Raw genomic sequence first — 8,032 nt, forward strand, 5'->3', positions numbered from 1 at the left:
GGAAGTCAAATATTTGGAAAGAAGTAGGTACAATGCGCATAATTCCTGCAACCCCTAAACTTTGGAAATCGACAGTGGACTCCAGAAACAAGAGGGACAATCTTGATACTTTAAGGAAGATTTATTGGTAAAAAGAAGACTCAACACAGCACAGCACCATGTTTTGGCCTATGGCCTGCCTCAGGAGTCTATTGATGACAACTGGATAACAAAATCTCTAATGTAGTATCGTTTTCAATGCAAAACACACTAAAGAAGGGTCTTGAAAAAGACCGTAGATTTTTTAAAAAAAAAAAAACCTCTGTGGTCGCCTGGCTGCGTTGAGTCTTATTATCAATAAATCATTTCTGGAGTCCATGGTCAATGTCCCACTTGTAGAGAATGACACGGGTACGGGGAACCTCAGCAACTGTGGGGATGGGGACAGAGCTCGCAGGGACAGGATGGGGACAGGGGACAAACTTTGTCCCCGTGTCATTTTCTACTTTGAAGCCTGTTAATGAACTGGACTGTTATTTATGTTTAAGTGATGCCTACAAAGATATTTTGATTTTTTGGAAAAACAAGCGAACATACTGGCCACAAGTAGCAAAATTTGCATGGGAGATCCTGTACATCCTGCTACCAGCACATCTTCTAAGAAGACAACTTCTATTCCAGGAAGGACTGTGGAAGACAGGAGAGCTAGATTGAATCCTGAGATTGCTGATGATTTCTTATTTATCCACAGATTAAAAAACCATAACAGTGCTTCATAGGGCATATTTCTCCCCTCTAGGGCATATAGAATGGGTTGAATTTTGTACCCCTGGACATTTTAACAGTGTGGATTAGGATTCCTTCACCTATTGTTGGGGTTGGAAGGGTAGAGGGTGGTGGTGGGAAGGAGGGTTATTATAGCTGCTCATTGTTATTATTGTTTTCTATTTGTAATTTATATACAACAGTTGCACAGCCTATTGTTCCTTCTTATATTTTAATAAAAAGATTTAAATATCAAATGATAAGTGTTCGAGGCTTCTGCGGGTGGGGCCAGGGACAAGCTTTGTCCCCGTGTCATTCTCTACCCACTTGCTTTCTGCTGTTACCATCCACTGGATCCCTGATCTTCCTCCTCTTCCTCATCCTCCTCTTCCTCCTCCCCTCCCCCAATGGGAGGAGGAGGAGGGACAATAACAGAAAACGAAGGGACCTGATGCTGAGGCAGCTGAAAAGCCGGCGAGCGGGAGCCTCTGTCCTCATCACTCATTACCTGAACGGGCAGATGGACCGGTCGCCTCCCGGGGCCTCGGCTGGAGCCCAATGATCTGCTCGGGAAAAGTAAAAGCGCCGATTGCCGTCGCTGGCTGATGACGTCGTGGCCGGCAAGCCGGGTGGGCGGGGCCTGCGGGAGCCTTGGGCGTGGAGGCGTGGCTTAGTGCGCTGCTGTCATTGCAGGAGGGAGGGAGGAGTGCGCGTGCAGCGGGAGAAAAGCAGCTGAGCAGGGAAAGTGCAGCAAATTTCTACAGCATCACCTTATAATCATGTTAACCCTTGGTTGCAATTTTTACATTGCTTCCCAGTTACAGCTAGTGTGCTTTTCAAAATCTGTATCTTTGTTTATCAATCTACCACTAGTGCTGGGACCGCTGCTTGTTTTTTAACATATTTATAAATGATCTAGAGATGGGAGTAACTAGGGAAGTAATTAAATTTGCAGGGGCGTAGACAGACAGCAGATTTTGGGTGGGCCTAGGCAAGAAGTGGGTGGGCACCAAATGTTCTCTCCCCCACGCCCACATCAAAAAAAATATCTCAGCTGGTGGGAAAGTGCTTCTCTCCCGTCTTCACCTTGGTAGTGTGCAGCAGGCAGGCGCTGAAAACTGAGCATGCGAAGGTGCCGGTATTGTGGAGAGCAGCATTTTCATTACCATGTGCTACTGTTGGATGGGCCTGAGCCCTAAGTGGGTGGGCCCCGGCCCACCCAGGCTCACCTGTGGCTACGCCACTGACACAAAGAGGCTCATTTTCAAAGCACTTAGCCTCCCAAAGTTCCATAGAAACCTATGGAACTTAGCCTCCCAAAGTGCTTTGAAAATATGCCTCAAAGTTATTCAATACTACCAAGAGGATTGTGAAAAATTACAAGAAGACCTTGGGAGACTGGGAGCCTAAATGGCAGATGACGTTTAATGTGAGCAAGTGCAAAGTGATGCATGTGGGAAACAGGAACCCGAATTATAGTCATGTAATGCAAGGTTCCACATTAGGAGTCACCGACCAGGAAAGGTGTCATCGTTGATGATACGTCGAAACCTTCTGCTCAGTGTGCAGCGGCGGCTAAGAAAGCAAATAGAATGTTAGGTATTATTAGGGTGGGTGAGATTTTTGATTCCCCAGCGGTGGGTAGGAGAGGAGGACTGGTGACGCTAATCCGAAAAGGCCTAAACGTAGAAACCAAGCAGGTAGTGGTGGACCCGGAGGGAAGGTTTGTCCTAGCCTCAGTGGTACTGTACCGACAGCCTATTTTGTTATGCAACATATATGCCCCAAATAATTGTGAAAGGGCATTTCTTGTCCAGATTATCCGCAACATTCATGACTTTGGGGAGATACCAGTTTTGTTGGGGGGAATTTAAATGACGTGATTGATCCCACCATGGGTAGGTCTCAACCGACGGGGAGAGGGTTGGCTAGAACTGAGAGAGGCATTCCTATGTTATGTGCTGCACTAGAGATAGTTGATGTGTGGAGAACACTACATCCTTTGCAGAAACATTACACACATGTCTCTAGGGAACACTCTACGATGTCAATAATTGATTATGTGCTACTTTCACGGGAACTTTTGTCGTCGGTGAAGGATACTCAGATAGGACCCATAATGATCTCAGATCATGCTTAGGTAGAAATAAGGATGCGTATAGGCGGGTCCCCATCCAAGGGTGGCACATGGCGATTTCCTACCTTTCTTTATCGGATAGGGATAATCTAATTCTATTTTGGGAATCGGCAAAGGCCATTCTTCGGGGAGAGATCATCTCTTTTGTTAACTTTAAACGGAAAGCTAGGCATCGGGAAGTGCTATGTCTAGAGAAGCAGGTGACATCTCTTCGGAAGCAGTATGGGGTGGGGCATTCGTTGCGGGTTAGGACACAGTTGCTAGAAGCGCATCAATCCCTGAATGAGCTTTTACATGAGACAGCCAAGAAGTCCTTTGCATATTACAAGTATCAGCTTTACAGATTTGCAAATAAAAGCGGGAGGCTCTTGACTAGAATGGTAGCTAGGAATGTGGGCACTTGTAAAATACTTACATTGACAGATGCTGGAGGAGACCTGGTACTTAGTGATGTTGAAATTAACAAGGTTTTTGAAAGATTTTTTTAATGCAACTCTATACACCAGTTGACGCTGCCTAGTGAAGCCTACCTTTCAAGTATCGACTTGCCTAAGGTGTCTGACTTGGAGTTGGGATTGCTGAACGAGACTATTGTTGTAGAGGAGGTGGAGTGGGTTCTCAAACAAAGCCACTTGGGTAAGGCCCCCGGGCCAGATGGACTGCAGAATTAATTTTATAAGCTTTTGCAATCTGAGTTCAGTCCCATATTTACAGAGGTGTTTAATGCAGCTATCCAACAGTGGCACTTGCCATTTCATCTTAATTCAGCCCAGATTAATGTTCTACCAAAACTGGATAGGCCAATGAATCGCTTTGATTCATATCGCCCCATCTCTTTGTTGAATTCGGAGGCTAAGTTTTTAGCCAAGATATTAGCTAACAGGCTGGCGAGATTTCTTCCGTCCTTGGTAGTGGAACCACAGGTGGGATTCACTTGTGGCAGAATGATTGCGAAGAATATGAGACGAATACTGGCAGCATTGGAGATGGTCCACCTAGAGAGGGCTCTAGCGCTTTTAATTAGTTTTGATGCCGAAAAGGCTTTCGATAGGGTGGAGTGGGGTTTTCTCTTTGAGGTGTTGAAGGCCTATTGTATTACAGGATTATTTGCTCAGGCGATACAAACCTTATATGCTGAGCCTAAAGCATAAGTGTATGCTAATGGTCTACTCTCAGAATGGTTTCCTATTAATAGAGGAACCAGGCAGGGCTGTCCTCTATCCCCGCTCTTCTTTGTCCTAACGCTTGATCCATTGCTAAGGGAAATCCAGGCCAACGTGGATATTTGAGGGGTGCGGTTCCGGGATGTTGTTTTTAAGTCTGCAGCTTTTGCTGATAACCTGTTGATACTCATAACGGACCCCCATCAGTCGTTACCACATCTTATGGAAAGTCTAACGGAGTATGGTGATTTTTCTGGGTTCCAACTAAATCTCACGAAATCAGAGGCGATGGCAAGCACTGAGGGGCTGCGAAACGAGTGGGGTGATAGTTTTCCATTGCGCTGGGCTCAAGGTTCATTTCGCTACCTGGATATTCAATTGCCGATGAATCCGGCTCAACTGTATGACCTTAATATCTCAAAGCTGCTTAGAGATACTAAAGAACAACTGATGTTGTGGTCTTCTATCCCTTTATCTCTTTTAGGCCGGATACATTTATATCGTATGATACTCTTTCCATGGTGGCTATATGTATTACAGTCGCTTCCGATTCGTTTACTGCGGAGAGATCTGACAGCACTTCAAAGGGTATTAACCAAGTTCTGTTGGGCAGGTAGGAAGCCTAAGGTGAAATGGCAGCATATGGTTGGAGCTCAGACTCAGGGGGGCTTGGGACTGCCCAATGTGCGTATGTATAATCAGGCTTGTTTATTGCGACACTTGCGGGACTGGATCCTGGGCACTACTACGTACACGGATTTGGTCATGGAAAGAGCCTATTTTAGCCCTTGGCATCTAAATTACTTACCGCATGCTCCCTTGAAACGTCTTCCTGAGAGAGTGCGGGGTAGTGTTCTGCTTCAACCTCTATGGTCCTCATGGCGCGAATTGCTTCAATTGTGGGGACAGATCCCGACTAGCAGTGTACTCTTACCCCTGCAGGGAAATGCAGATTTCACGCCGGGTAGAGAGGATTCAATTTTTATAGTCTGGAGGACCGGGGGGTGGTACTATTGGAAAGTCCAAGCTGAGGGGTCTATGATTTCAGCACAAGAGTCCAGCAGCAACTTTCGCTTATTGTCAGCTATCGCATTATTTGAATACCATCCCGAAGGATAGCTTATCATTGGGTTGTGGACAAAAATTGTGGGAGTTCTTAGAAGGGGATGCTGCAGGGCAAGTTTCGGTGTCTTGGTTCTACAGGGAGCTGGGGAAGCACAAGCCAGCTAGAAATGTACAGGAAGTGTCGACTCGGAGTCAAGATGTAGGGAGACCGATTCCCGAACATCTTATCGTGACAGCGCTTGGGGGAAGCTCCCAGATTGTACATAGTGCAGAGCTTCAGGAATGTCATTTCAGAACAGTACATCGAGCCTATTTTTCTCAGAGACAAGGATACCACGTGAGAGTAGTGGACACAGATACAGTGGGGGAAATAAGTATTTGATCCCTTGCTGATTTTGTAAGTTTGCCCACTGACAAAGACATGAGCAGCCCATAATTGAAGGGTAGGTTATTGGTAACAGTGAGAGATAGCACATCACAAATTAAATCCGGAAAATCACATTGTGGAAAGTTTATGAATTTATTTGCATTCTGCAGAGGGAAATAAGTATTTGATCCCTCTGGCAAACAAGACCTAATACTTGGTGGCAAAACCCTTGTTGGCAAGCACAGCGGTCAGACGTCTTCTGTAGTTGATGATGAGGTTTGCACACATGTCAGGAGGAATTTTGGTCCACTCCTCTTTGCAGATCATCTCTAAATCATTAAGAGTTCTGGGCTGTCGCTTGGCAACTCGCAGCTTCAGCTCCCTCCATAAGTTTTCAATGGGATTAAGGTCTGGTGACTGGCTAGGCCACTCCATGACCCTAATATGCTTCTTCCTGAGCCACTCCTTTGTTGCCTTGGCTGTATGTTTTGGGTCATTGTCGTGCTGGAAGACCCAGCCACGACCCATTTTTAAGGCCCTGGCGGAGGGAAGGAGGTTGTCACTCAGAATTGTACGGTACATGGCCCCATCCATTCTCCCATTGATGCGGTGAAGTAGTCCTGTGCCCTTAGCAGAGAAACACCCCCAAAACATAACATTTCCACCTCCATGCTTGACAGTGGGGACGGTGTTCTTTGGGTCATAGGCAGCATTTCTCTTCCTCCAAACACGGCGAGTTGAGTTCATGCCAAAGAGCTCAATTTTTGTCTCATCTGACCACAGCACCTTCTCCCAATCACTCTCGGCATCATCCAGGTGTTCACTGGCAAACTTCAGACGGGCCGTCACATGTGCCTTCCGGAGCAGGGGGACCTTGCGGGCACTGCAGGATTGCAATCCGTTATGTCGTAATGTGTTACCAATGGTTTTCGTGGTGACAGTGGTCCCAGCTGCCTTGAGATCATTGACAAGTTCCCCCCTTGTAGTTGTAGGCTGATTTCTAACCTTCCTCATGATCAAGGATACCCCACGAGGTGAGATTTTGCGTGGAGCCCCAGATCTTTGTCGATTGACAGTCATTTTGTACTTCTTCCATTTTCTTACTATGGCACCAACAGTTGTCTCCTTCTCGCCCAGCGTCTTACTGATGGTTTTGTAGCCCATTCCAGCCTTGTGCAGGTGTATGATCTTGTCCCTGACATCCTTAGACAGCTCCTTGCTCTTGGCCATTTTGTAGAGGTTAGAGTCTGACTGATTCACTGAGTCTGTGGACAGGTGTCTTTCATACAGGTGACCATTGCCGACAGCTGTCTGTCATGCAGGTAACGAGTTGATTTGGAGCATCTACCTGGTCTGTAGGGGCCAGATCTCTTACTGGTTGGTGGGGGATCAAATACTTATTTCCCTCTGCAGAATGCAAATAAATTCATATACTTTCCACAATGTGATTTTCCGGATTTAATTTGTGATGTGCTATCTCTCACTGTTACCAATAACCTACCCTTCAATTATGGGCTGCTCATGTCTTTGTCAGTGGGCAAACTTACAAAATCAGCAAGGGATCAAATACTTATTTCCCCCACTGTAGATGTAAAAACTGTGCATTGGCGGGCGCTTCTTTCTTGCATGGTATGTGGCATTGTAGACACATGAAGGTATACTGGTCAGCTCTCTCTCAGTTTTTACAATTGGTGCTAGGACGCCAAGTAGTCCTCTCTTTTGAAAGGGTGATGTTCAGCTCCATCAGTTTGTGGAGATCTGGCACGCAAGGAGAAAAATATTTCCTAAGTCAGTCATGTGTTTTGGGGAAGAAATGCATTCTTAATCATTGGGTATCGGACAGACCTCCCAAGAATAAGTTACAAGAGCTCATGTCATGGGAATCCCATGGGGCACATCAATCTCCTAAGAGGCAACAGAGGTTTCTTGAGGTATGGAGGGCATATTTGAAAAGGATTTCTCCATTGGCATGCAGCCAAGTTCTGAATAGTTTTCGTTGGAGCATTACGGATGGTAAAGACGGATGGTGATTGGATGGTACACACAGGAACCTGGGGGGAGGGGAAGGGGGAGTTTTAGAATGTAGGTAGGGAAGAAGATAGGGGGTGGGGAGGGGGATGGGCAGTTCGGGTGGAGGGAGGAGGGAAAGATTGTATGAGGCATTAAGCTCTATAACCTTGATGGCGAGAATACGACTTTGTTGTTTATGATTTCAAATTACTGGCTACTGAATATGTTAACGATCAGTTTTGTTGATTCATCAATACGAATGCTGTAACAAAATAAATACAAAAACACCAAATAGTAAGAGTGCTTTAGACTTACAGCTTATTCAGTTAGTTAAATGCAGTTGGTCTATTGTTATAAGTCAAATGTTTAAATGTTCTATATGAATAGAAAGGGGGGACAGAGATATGATATTTACAAATTTGGAAACAGCTTATTGCAGTTGCTCTTTAATGAGTACAGACTATAATTACCTCTTTGTACTGTTTTCAATAAAAAAAACAAACATTGAAACATAACATTTATAAATGATCTGGATAGGGGAATTAT

At 45.4% G+C, this 8,032-nt stretch overlaps 1 protein-coding gene across 1 annotated transcript in view; it reads right to left on the reverse strand.

Annotated features, from left to right (window-relative positions):
- Positions 1-1,339, reverse strand: part of DIS3L2 (DIS3 like 3'-5' exoribonuclease 2) — a 226,787-nt gene extending 225,448 nt beyond the window's left edge. The window contains 1 exon segment of the mRNA XM_030216582.1: positions 1,253-1,339. The gene's annotated coding sequence lies outside the window, so the exon portion shown is untranslated.
- Positions 1,340-8,032: the final 6,693 nt, after the last annotated feature.

Source organism: Microcaecilia unicolor, chromosome 10, assembly GCF_901765095.1.
Source record: "Microcaecilia unicolor chromosome 10, aMicUni1.1, whole genome shotgun sequence".
In the NCBI taxonomy this organism is placed as follows: Eukaryota; Metazoa; Chordata; class Amphibia; order Gymnophiona; family Siphonopidae; genus Microcaecilia; species Microcaecilia unicolor.